The 11,911-nt window shown below is 41.3% G+C and overlaps 1 pseudogene; it reads right to left on the reverse strand.

Moving 5' to 3' along the window:
• The window catches only part of LOC139660120 (neuron navigator 3-like), a 73,563-nt pseudogene that overhangs the window by 2,915 nt on the left and 58,737 nt on the right, over positions 1–11,911 (reverse strand).

The following is an 11,911-nucleotide window of genomic DNA, read 5'->3' on the forward strand; positions in this document are numbered from 1 at the left end:
ACAACGCCTATAGAAGAGATGTGAACATGTTGCATTCAGCAGAGGTTTTATACTATGTGTTGATGGCGAGAGCGATGGCGATAGTCAGAAAGCGAGTTTTTCCAGTCAAGAAAAAGCGAGTCACCCTTCACTCAAAACACGTCTTGTGGCCGCATTGCATTCTGGTCTATTGAGGCTACTGGCGATGGAGAAATTGGTCTCTCTTCTTCTTCTACGGTCAAAAATGTAATAAAACCTGTTGAAGTTGCCTACTAAATTACAGGATAATGTAACTGCATTTTCACACTGATACTGTAGCACTTTTTAACAAGAGTGTTATATTTTCTTTTAAAATGATCACAGTATCATTCTGAAGTGTTTAAATACATTTTCAAACCATTTATTATTTTATCACATTTTGGCCACTCATTACATTAACTGGCATTTATTATATTATCAGCTGCTACAGGCCTGTACGCTGAGTTATGATTGGCTATGAAAGCTTTTCAAAAACAGCAATTATTTAAAATAAAGAGAGTAATTTAAAGAGAAACAAAAAAATACAAATTTAAATGGTCAAATTAAAGCTGAATCCTAACTGCATGTCTACCACTTATTCTTCAGTGAGCTGCTGCTAAGCTAAAATTAAAGTGATAATGGGATGCGGAGCCACAACACACACACACACACACACACACACACACACACACACACACACACACACACACACACACAAACATAAACATCCATCATGCGTGTAAGATAAATGTTTAAGCGTCGGCCGCTGAGCGTTGACCTTCACACAGACCCCACTTTTCCTGTCTGGCAGATACTCAGACCATCAGCAGTTCTCTCTCGCTCTCTCTCACACACACACACACACACACACACACACACACACACACACTCACAAACACACATATAATAACACGGATGCCAACATACACAGGAACCCAATCGCACTCTCTCTCACTCTTAAACGATCTCTTTTCTCTCTCATTTGCAGAGGCTTGCACTCTCTTTGCACTCTCTCTCTCTCTCTCTCTCTCTCTCTCTCTCTCACACACACACACACACACACACACACACACACACACACACACACATACACAGACACACAGAATCCAGTAACTGACAACTTTGTACAGTATTTGCTTCAAATAGAGAAAGAGAGACAGAAACAACAAAGGAAAGACAGACACAGCCAGACAGAAATGCATGTAGTTCTGCATTTGAGTATGAGGCTGCTTCAGATAGAGAGACAGAAAGAGATAGAGAGAGAGGGAGATAGATAGAGAGAGAGAGAGAGAGAGAGAGAGAGAGAGAGAGAGAGAGAGAGGGAGGGAGTCAGGGAGTCCGACAGTGACAGCATGGAGTTATGTGCCATTAGACTGAGTGTCTGGCTGTCAGCGGGTTCAGCTGGCTGTGAGTCACCTCCAGTCTGCAGGCGGGCAGAGGGGCTTTCAGCTGCAGCTGTGTCCGGGGCAGAGACACTTTAACCGGCTTACCGTCCCGACAACATCCCCCTAATACCTTAAACCACGCCCGGAAACGCCTCGCTGCACCGTGTCAACTCTACAATGGAAAGTGCAATCCGTCAGGCTCTGACAGAAACCATGTGTGCATGTATCGTATAGAGAAGAGACTATTTCTATTTCTACCGTAAAACTTTCAATTACAGCCGACACCTTTATTTACCTCAGCAGCAGAGAGGCTGTTAGAGACAGGACACTATTTCTTTTGGCAGGTCCACAGGACTCAGTATGCCAAAAAGTGAGAGAATTTACTGCTGTTCTGTTAATATTTTTGCCTTTTTAGGCCTATAGACTAAAAATATTACTGGTACAAGCAACTGATGTCAGATAATACTACTGCTACTACTGCTAATATTAATAATAAAGAATATATGGCTGAAATAATCATGTGAAACAATTTACTACTTTATCAAAAAATGTGATTTATTATTTGTAAGATACCTACTGGTCATCAGTCTTGCAAACAAAGCATCAATGCATCAAAACTGAACACAAACTGCCAAATGCAATGTCTCTTTTTAGGACTATATTTTGTGATATTTAAGTCATTTTAATGACATTTTAGACTAAAAAATATTGTATGAATTTAGATTCCTTTCTCGTAATTCTGCCATATTTTGAGATTCTATTGCAGACCGGCCTTTATACAAACAACACTCCTTGGCTAGAGATCCAGACATTATTTGAGACCCAGTCTTTATTCGAAATGTTATCATATTTTTCATAAAATTGTATATACTACCTTTCTAATTTTGTGTTGTGTTATGCTTAATGTGCAACCCACCAAGTCAAATTCCTTGGGTAGTATGTGCAAAGTTACTTTAGCAGTAAAATGTGTCTGTGTACAGTATGTGTATCTGTGTGTGTGTGTGTGTGTGTGTGTGTGTGTGCATGCATGTGTGTGTGAGGTGAGTGAGAGTGTGTTTATACACAAGTAGAACCTGCTTACACCTGTATACTCATAACTCATTGTAAGAACGATACATATTTCTGTTTATTTAAAAGGGAGAGAAGTCAGTCCACTCCCTGTAATGCGTTTCTTCATTAAGATAGATGACCAGAGAGCTGAGATGGAGACAGAGTGGAGAGGGTTTCTGGTAAGATCTGATCCCAGACCAGCTGAGGTAACTGAGGTTCAAACACAGTCAACAACTCTAACACTGGATGAAGTCACAGGTTTTGTCCTCGCAAATCAGTTTATGTTTAAACATGACACGCTAGTTTAATATTCCTCTGTCTGTGTGTCTGGGCAAACTTCTGACACCAATATCAATGTGGATGAGAGAGTGTGTACGTGTGTGTGTGTGTGTGTATGTGTGTGTGTGTGTGTGTGTGTGTGTGTCCTATGAATTAACCCTCATCTTTAGAGATAGTGCAGTGGCCCCCGAGGCTGTTTATGAATGTGAATGAGAGGTTACAAGCGTTTTCGGGGGTTTCAGTGTGTGTGTGTGTGTGTGTGTGTGTGTGTGTGTGAGTGTGTGTGTGTCCAGTGAATTAACCTCGTCTTTAGAGATAACGCCCCCCCCCCCCCCAAACTCCCCCCCACCTGCCCCTCCCCTCCCCAGGCTGTTTCGCAGCGCCACCACACTCTTCGCCGCCGCGCAGTGACTTGCCGTTGCCGTGGCAACAGACTCTTCTCTCTTTTTTGCCTCAGCGGCTGAGAAATGAAATGTCACTTCTTCTGGGCGGTGGCGGACCCTCTGTTAACACACACACACACACACACACACATACACACACACAAAAGCACACACACGCTGTTTGCAGCATGCAGCTACATTCAAGATGACACAGAATCTCAGAAGTGTGAATGTTTGGATTTATGCATTGAGTATACATGTATGAGATGACACCTACACACACAGACACATACACACACATGCACACACAACCTCATGCACACACACACACACGCTCACACACACACACCTGGATTAGGCCGAGATCAGAGCTTTATGAACACACCTACGCCTTTTTTTTTTCTCAGTTATTTTCAGAGGTTTGGTTTGGTGCGATTCTCCTCCAAACTCTGTGGCTCACATTCTGGTGAGGCTCCAAGTTGAACATGTCTCAACTTCAGCTTTGCATTACATCACTGTCAGACTGAGAGAGAATTAGCACCTGGCTGGAGGGAAGTCAGGAGTGTGTAGAGTCAATTTTAGCTGCTTCCTCCGCTTCAGAATGGAACCTCCTCACCCTCTTCCTCATCGCTAATTTTCTCTTTTTATTTTCAACAAAGTTATCCCTTCTGTTACTTCAGGTTCGCTAACTAACGCTAGTAAGATAGTTGTATAGCGATGTAAATGTCATGCTCCTCGCGCCCTTTGACCTCAGAGTGTTGCTTTGTGTTTAAGAAGAAAAAGCCGTTTTAGGGTTCAGTTCAGCTCCTACTGGGGATACCCATGCTATAAATATATGTAGATATTGTACTGTAACACAATTTTCAGTAATAAATAAATCACATAATATGATTTTTTGTCAGTGTTATGCAGCCTCTTTCCTGGCAGATTAATGTTCTGTTTAGTAAGCATCAGTTAGTCAATACGGACTGCACTAGATTAGTTTAGTTTACTTCAGTTAAGTGCATTTACACAAGCATACAACCAAGAAGTGAAATGATAATAAAAGTGATAATATATAATGAAAAAGACAGAAGAGAGCAAGAAATGACACATTAGTGCAGGTCAGATAGTTTGTTGTAGAGACGGAGGAAAAGGCAAAGGATTCACAGAAAAATGAAGATGATAACAGCATCTAAACGACGAATGAAACACAACCGAGTGAAAAATGACTGAACGACAAGAGCATGTGTAAAATGACAAGGGGAATCCAATAAAAAAAGAGATAAAAAAAATAGCCGTAAGAGAGAAAACGAAAGAAAAAGAAGATGTATAAAATGGTTACTGGCGTTCTCTTTGCCTTTCCCTCTGTCTGTACTTCACTCTGCCACCTGCTTTTTGCCCAGAAGGTTCTGGCTGCATCGCTGACATTTTCCACACAATTGATTTTTCTTTTCTTTTCTTTTTTAACTTTAGACCAAAGCGTTGTTTCCTCTCCCCTGCAGTGAGGCTGTAACGCCGCGCCTGCCGCCTCATCTCTGTCTTGCTGAGTCTGAATGATCCGGAAGAGGAAAAAAAAACAGGTATGGAAAACATATGAAGAGTTTTATTCCAAAATGAGATATCTGCCGTTTGAAGGATGGTGGATAAATTAAGTCCTTTTACAGACTTTATCCTTTGTATTTTGGAGATATTGAATGATGAACCTATTTCCAAAATGGATTTATAGCATTTCGGAACAATAGATTTAAAGATAGAGGGGTAAAATTATATAAAAAAAGGCCTGCGAATAAAATGTACGCCTTCATATATTGAGATTAAATCACAAGACTCTCATAAGGAGGCGATTTGTCAGTTTCTCAACCATTTCCTCTTTCCAAAAATACACTTTATCACACTCTCTCTCTCTCCACCCACCCAACCCCCCTCTCCCTCGCTCTCATCCACCCATTATCTCTCTCTCTCCACGCCTTCCCTCCTTGCCTCGCTGTCAATTGTGCGCAGTTTGAAGCCTGAGACAAGGAATCGGAAGGGTGAGAGCGCGAGTGAACTTTAAGACTGAAAGCAAGAGAGACAGAGATTGAGAAAGACGGAGAAAGAGACCGAGAGAGAGAGAGAGAGAGAGAGAGAGAGAGAGAGAGAGATTGAGAAAGAGAGAGAGAGAGTTTGCTGGAGGGCTTTCACTGCTCTGTGTGTCTGATCCACCTTTCTCTGTCACTCACTGCATCTCTCCATCACCTCCTCCTCCTCCTCCTCCTCCTCCTCCTCCTCCTCCTCCTCCTCCTCTCTCTCAGCTTCATAGACTAAATTCTGCCATGTTTTTGTCTCATCAACTGTACTGTGTTTAAAAGCAAGATCTGGATGCTAAGGAAAAGATTTCTCATGATCACAAATACTATGAGCCAAATGGAAAGGTTTTAGTCATTATAAATACTGTGAGTGAGCCAACAGCAAAGGTTTTAATTATTAAAAATATTGTGTGTGAGCCAACAGGAAAGGTTTTAGTTATTAAAATTAGAGTGAGTGAGCCAGTAGGAAAGGTTTTTGTGATTATAAGTGCTGTGAATGAGCCAATAGGAAAGGTTTTAGTCATTATAAATATAGCTAGTGAGCCAATAGGAAAGGTTTTTGTGATTATAAGTGCTGTGAATGAGCCAATAGGAAAGGTTTTAGTCATTATAAATATTCAGAATGCGCCAATAGGAAATCTTTAAGTCATTAAAATACTGTGAGAGAGCCAATAGGAATGGTTGCAGTCATTATAAATACAGAGAGTGAGCCAATAGGAAAGGTTTTAGTTATTATAAAAATAGCTAATGAGCCAATAGGAAAGGTTTTAGTTATTATAAATATAGCTAGTGAGCCAATAGGAAAGGCTTTAGTCATTATACATACAGTGAGTGAGCCAATAGGAAACGTTTTAGTTATTAAAGTTAGAGTGTCTGGACCAATTGGAAAGGATTTTATGATTATAAATGCTGTGATTGAGCCAATAGGAACGGTTTTAGTCATTATAAATATTCAGAATGTGCCAATAGGAATGGTTTTAAGTCATTAAAATACTGTGAGCGAGCCAATAGGAAAGGTTTTAGTTATTATAAATATAGCTAGTGAGCCAATAGGAAAGGTTTCAGTCATGAATACAGTGAGTGAGCCAATAGGAAAGGTTTTAGTTATTAATATATACAGTATGTAGCTATTGAGCCAATAGGAAAGGCTTTAGTCATAAATACAGTGAGTGAGTCAATAGGAAAGGTTTTAGTTATTAATATATACAGTATGTAGCTATTGAGCCAATAGGAAAGGCTTTAGTCATTATAAATACAGCAAGAGAGCCAATAGGAAAGGTTTTCAGTAATTAAACTAGTGTGAGCTCATGTATTTAGTCTCCTCAAGCTCTCCAGAAGAGAAACAAGCTGCTAAAATAATCACCGAGTTGAGTTTTGAGTTTAAGAAACACCATACAGATTAACTGTGAGGCCTGTCTGTTAAAACACTGCCAGTCTCATTAGCTCCACCGCGCTCCACAGACCGGCTGCCTGAATTTGCACACCGCCACCACCTCTGAAATGGCTCTTGCCATGCTGTGAACATTTTCTGCCGCCTCCACTTAATGGCATCCATTATAACTCACTTGGAATAAATAGCTGGGAATGATTCAGCAAACTGGTTAGCATTGGTGGAGTGAGTGACTGAGCTCTCCTGCTGCTCATCTCTCTGGATCAGTGCTGCCACCAAGTGGAGGGGAAGGAGAATGCGACAGAGGTGGAAACTGAACAGCTCACATCATGCTGTACACTTCATAGGAGCCACTTTATATTCGAATACCTTCTTAATATCAGACTGGTACCAGATTTAGCACAATAAATGTTTTAATTGTCCCAAGAATATAAAATCCAAATCCTTCTTTAACCTTGCCTCTTTCCCTACATCTGCATTGTATTTTATTACTATTTTTTCTTCTTCATTTATATGTTTTATGATTGTGCAAATGACAAAACAAAACAAAACTGGAGTAAACATTGATTAAAGTAGATTTAAAAGGTAAAATCAGTAAGAGACCACAGCTTCAATCTGGATTCAACTGGTTGGCCTGTTTTAGAGCAGGTCTTTGTTTGGTGCAATAAATTCAGTTTCAGTAATTAAATCTGGAGAGATACTGCAGGCAGGAATACCACTTTCAGAACACTATTTAAAAGCTTTCAGAAGCCGGTATATTAACATCAAAATTAGCATGCAATAACTGTATATGTGGCCTTTGCAGAAGTACCAATTTTTACTGCATGCTTACTGAATCACTGCTGTACTTGACGGCTAAATCTCTAAGAGAAATGGTTTGGAAAAATCTAATTACACTGTCTTTGAGCCATCAGAAGCTGGTCTGGTAAGTAGTTGGATGAGAAGCGCTAGAATGTTGTTTTACAAAATACTAATATTATGTACCATACAAGAAAGAGTTATATGTAGGATAAATGCATGAACCTGTGATTGAGAAGGAGTGCACATAATACTTTGTGGGTTAAGAAACGAGTAAAATATTAACTTAACTGTCATTCAGAACTCAGAAGTATCAAGTGCACTCCTTTTCTCTCACAGGTTTGGGTATATTGCCGAGAGACTTTTATTCTGAAGGGCTGAGTGAACTGTGCTAGGGGCTTCTGCAATGTCCACCACTGTATACACCAGTGATTCTCAACCTTTTTCATATCAAGGACCCCTAATTTAGTTCACATTAGGGCCATGGACCCCCATTTGTTGAGATTTTATCTCTCGGACCCAAATCTGAGAATATTTTTACTGTTAGATATGATTTTGTCCAGAATTCCATGACTATCTGTATTGTAGGTAGAGAGATAACAGTGAAACTATGATCAAAACAGTCATTCTTCTACATTCTCTAGTTGTGTTAACTTCTTGTAAATGAAATAATGCTGAAGTTTAACAATTCATCAATTTGCTGGGGACCCCCTGGAACTCCCTCAAGGACCCCTGGTGGTCCCCGGACCCCACGCTGAGAACCACTGTATACACTATACCCCACCCTCGTTTGTTAAAAACCAAACAGTGTGATGGAGCAGCAGTGAAAAACAAAACAAACAGTGCCCTCCTGTACAGGACACAGCCTCACCTCTGTCGTTGCCGCTGGCATACTGGAGAGGCTTGCTCTTGTCGATGCTGTTGAAGCTCTGGCTGCGGCGGTTGAGGTTGGACGAGCCCGGGCTCCTGGAGGCCCCGCTGCCTGCAGCAGGTACTCTGGAGGGCCCCGGTAACCTGGGAGAGGGGGAGAGAGAGAGAGAGAGGCGGTCTGAATACAGTATACTGGCTTTAGACGATAAGGCAGCAGCAGTTTAGTCATCGAGACATTTCTTGGAGGGAGAGCTGCTCTAGAAGCAGAAATATGTTGGTTTTTCAGAGGGCGAGTTGGCTAACCAGCAACTTGAATGGCAAAGGAGGGAGTCATTCCTATGTTCCCAGGGTCCTATGTTCCCCAGATTTATATTGCACATAATGGGAACATGACAAAGTGTCCTATGTTCCCAGGGTACTATGTTCCCCAGTTCTAGGGTTAGTTAGGGTTAGAGACCTTCAAAATCAAATAAAATGATAACCATTGGTTTTGTTGTGTTTATATAGCTGTTTTGAAGCATTGTTCCAATAAAAAAAATTGATAATATTTATGAAATATTTTAACTTGAAACGGGCCAAATTTGACCCGAACACAATAGGAGGGTTAATGTGTGTTAACAGAATATTGAACTGGGCAACATAGGACCTTGGGAACATAGATACGCTCCCCAAAGGAGAACCTCTTGTCAAACAGAAAAAATAGAAATGACAATGACTTCTTTATTTCATTCATTCATGACCATGGCATGCATGGCGTTGGAAGCTCAGCAGCTAGCTAACTAGCTTACCTAGACAGCTATAGGCTAGTATGGCTAGTTTGAACTTGGAAGGTCAGCTAGGCTAACTAGCTAACCTAGATAACTTAGTATGGATAGATTGTATTTTTTCAGTTAGTCGCAGAGTGCTAGGCTTCATATTAGCTTCCTCCTCTCTTACCTTGTCTTTTTCATTGAGCTTCAGTGTTATTTGGCTAGAAAAACTGTGGTTCTTTGGCTCCGCCCACCGAGGTTTACCTTAACCAGTGAGATTATTTCTGCCTCTGAGAAATGTCTGTTTCACTAAAACTCTAATCTGCACTTTGCAGTTTAGAGAAAAATGTTTGCTGACCGCAGATCGAAAGAGAACTGTCAATGCTTTAAATATAAATACAATCCCTGGAGTGTGTGTGTGTGAGTGTGTGTGAGTGAGAAACAGTGCTGTGAGAGTGAGAGAAAGTGTCAGTGTGCATTAAGGAAACAGGGTTGTGTGAAAGTATGGACTCTGTATACAGTACAGACACTAAGGGAGAGAAAAGGTTTCACTCACTACAAGCTGAAAGAGTCCTGCCATTGTCTTATATATGAATGCTGACCCTGGAGACTGTGTGTGTAAGAGAGAGAGAGAGAGAGAGAGAAAGTGAGTGTCGTTGTGGGTCAGGGAAGAAGGATGAAAGACGAGGAGGTGAACTTCGGGGTTGTGGTGAAAGTACAGACTCTATACACCAGAGACACCGGAGGAGAAGAAAAGTTTGCCTCACTACAGGCTGAGCGAGAGAGAGAGAGTTGTCAGTGGAAGTAAAGATGAATAGTTGAAGTGCATGAATAGAGACGGATATAGAGGATGAGAGGGGGAACACACACTGGATGCCCTCTCTCTCTCATCTGCCAACATCTATATTCATACACTTCAACTACTCTTTTTTTTTTTACTTCCACTGATATTGTGTAAAGAAACAAAAGCTTAAACAGACACACACACCTACTGAAACCAGGCTTGTGTTTTCACTTTCTACACACGTCATCCCTCTCTCTCTCTGTCTCTCTCTCTCTCTCTCTCTCAATACTGGAGCTGTCAAAGTTGGATGTTGATTTGCCACGGTTCTGTGCTGGAGGCCTTTCACAAGTCCCAGGAGGAGGCAAACAGCATTATCTCATTAGAAACCAGTTGTTACCGCACACTAACTTTACATCAGCTGGGTTCCCACATTTTCACTGGTACGTTAACGCTGTTTTATTACCGCCACCAACTAAGTGAGAAGGGGGGGATACGTTTTTGTTTAGCAAGATATCTCAAAAAGTAACAAACGGATTTGGCTGAAATTTGGTGGACAGATCACTCTTGACCCAAGGATCAGTTAATTTGATTTTGGTGGTGATGCGGATCTGGGATTTCCGCCATGAGACGATTATCTAGGGATGGAGAGTTGACTTGGAATTGATTCATTCTGAAGTAGGCCTATCTATACTAATCTGTGTTCGATTGCCTTGGTCTGATCCATTTCACAACAAGTGGGGAGGGGGGGGAGGGAGAAACTCAAGGCTCACTGGTTGAATGCCAACCGGCGTAAAACATACATTTTTGTGTTGATTTTCATTTGGAATCGGAATAGATTTAGAATCGATTCCATCAATTCCATTATAAGGAGTCGGAATTGAATCCCTACGATTATCGTTTTTAGCCATAACTACTCTGCTGCGTTCAGGTACTGGTGGGAAAGTCCATCCTTTGGGACTTCTAAGTCGGCTGCTAAACAGCGTTGCGTTCATGTGTCGTTTTCTCAAACTGCTGAACAAACATAAACCGTTAACGGAAGCTGCAGCTTTGCAAACTGGAGAATTGTTCTGAGAAATCTACCGTGTGCCTTTTAGGTTTTGCTGTTATTTTTGAGAGCTGAATGTAAAGATGAGATTTTACATCAGATATCACATCGCTTTGGTCCGCGCTTGGCCTCAAAATGGCTGCTATGCACTTCCTGTGACTGTATTTATTTAAATCAACATTCTTTTTTTCCAGTTCTCCCTCTCCATTTCTTTAGATTGCGTGTTTGCACATTGCGGCTAGATTGCATCCAGACTACGTAGAAATTGGAACAAAATGCAAGCAAACTGACAAGAAACAGCACAAATACATCACTAAGTCCAAGAAATAGGGACACAGGAAAAGTAATGTGTGAATGACAGACTGCAGGGATGTAAACAAAGCAAAAAGAAATAGCTGGTAATGTGGGAGTTAAGGTAGTTTGAATAAATGGGTCTTGAGTCTAAACTAAAATACTGAGAAAGCGTCTGATTCCCTGAGAAAAAGGCGGTGAGACTGTTCCAGAGGAAAGAGGGGGCCTTACTCCAGTCCTAGTCTGGTCTGATCTGTGAATTTCAAGAGAAAGAAAAAAAAAACTGGGACTTGAGCAACTTGGTGTCGTCCTGTTTCTCTGCCTGAAAACTGTCTTGCTGTCCTCTACCAAGATAATCGATTTGCTACGCTGAGTATGTCACTCGTGTCTGCCTCGCAGATGGAGCCGAGATGTCGGCGGGGGAAAGTATTTTAGGAGCCGAATCCCGAACTGGTCAAAACCTCCGGTGGGAAAAAAACATTTTGGGGTGTTCTATTTTGTAATTTGTGCCTTTACTTATTATAAATACATACTCAAATCTTGATTATTAAGATTCATCTCCCTACACCGCCTGCAACACTGATTCATTCCTCTGGCACACAGGACCAGCTATGATGAAGTTCATCTGGAAGTACACAAAGTTCACTTCTCTCTCTCTCTCTGTGTCACAGGCATTGAGTCAAGTCAAATTTATTTCTGTTTGTCACACTGATTGTGTGTGTGTGTGTGTGTGTGTGTGTGTGTGAGAGCGGATATGAGAGCAGCGGCCAACAGCAGGGCAATCCACACCCGCTAAGAGAAGCCGATCAATAGTTGAAGTATTGGGACGGTGAGCAACACTT

The sequence above is a fragment of the Centroberyx affinis genome, unplaced genomic scaffold (assembly GCF_046629955.1).
Source record: "Centroberyx affinis isolate AG114_WGS23_722 - 3 ecotype Tasmania unplaced genomic scaffold, CSIRO-AGI_Caff_v1 ptg003220l_1, whole genome shotgun sequence".
NCBI lineage: Eukaryota > Metazoa > Chordata > Actinopteri > Beryciformes > Berycidae > Centroberyx > Centroberyx affinis.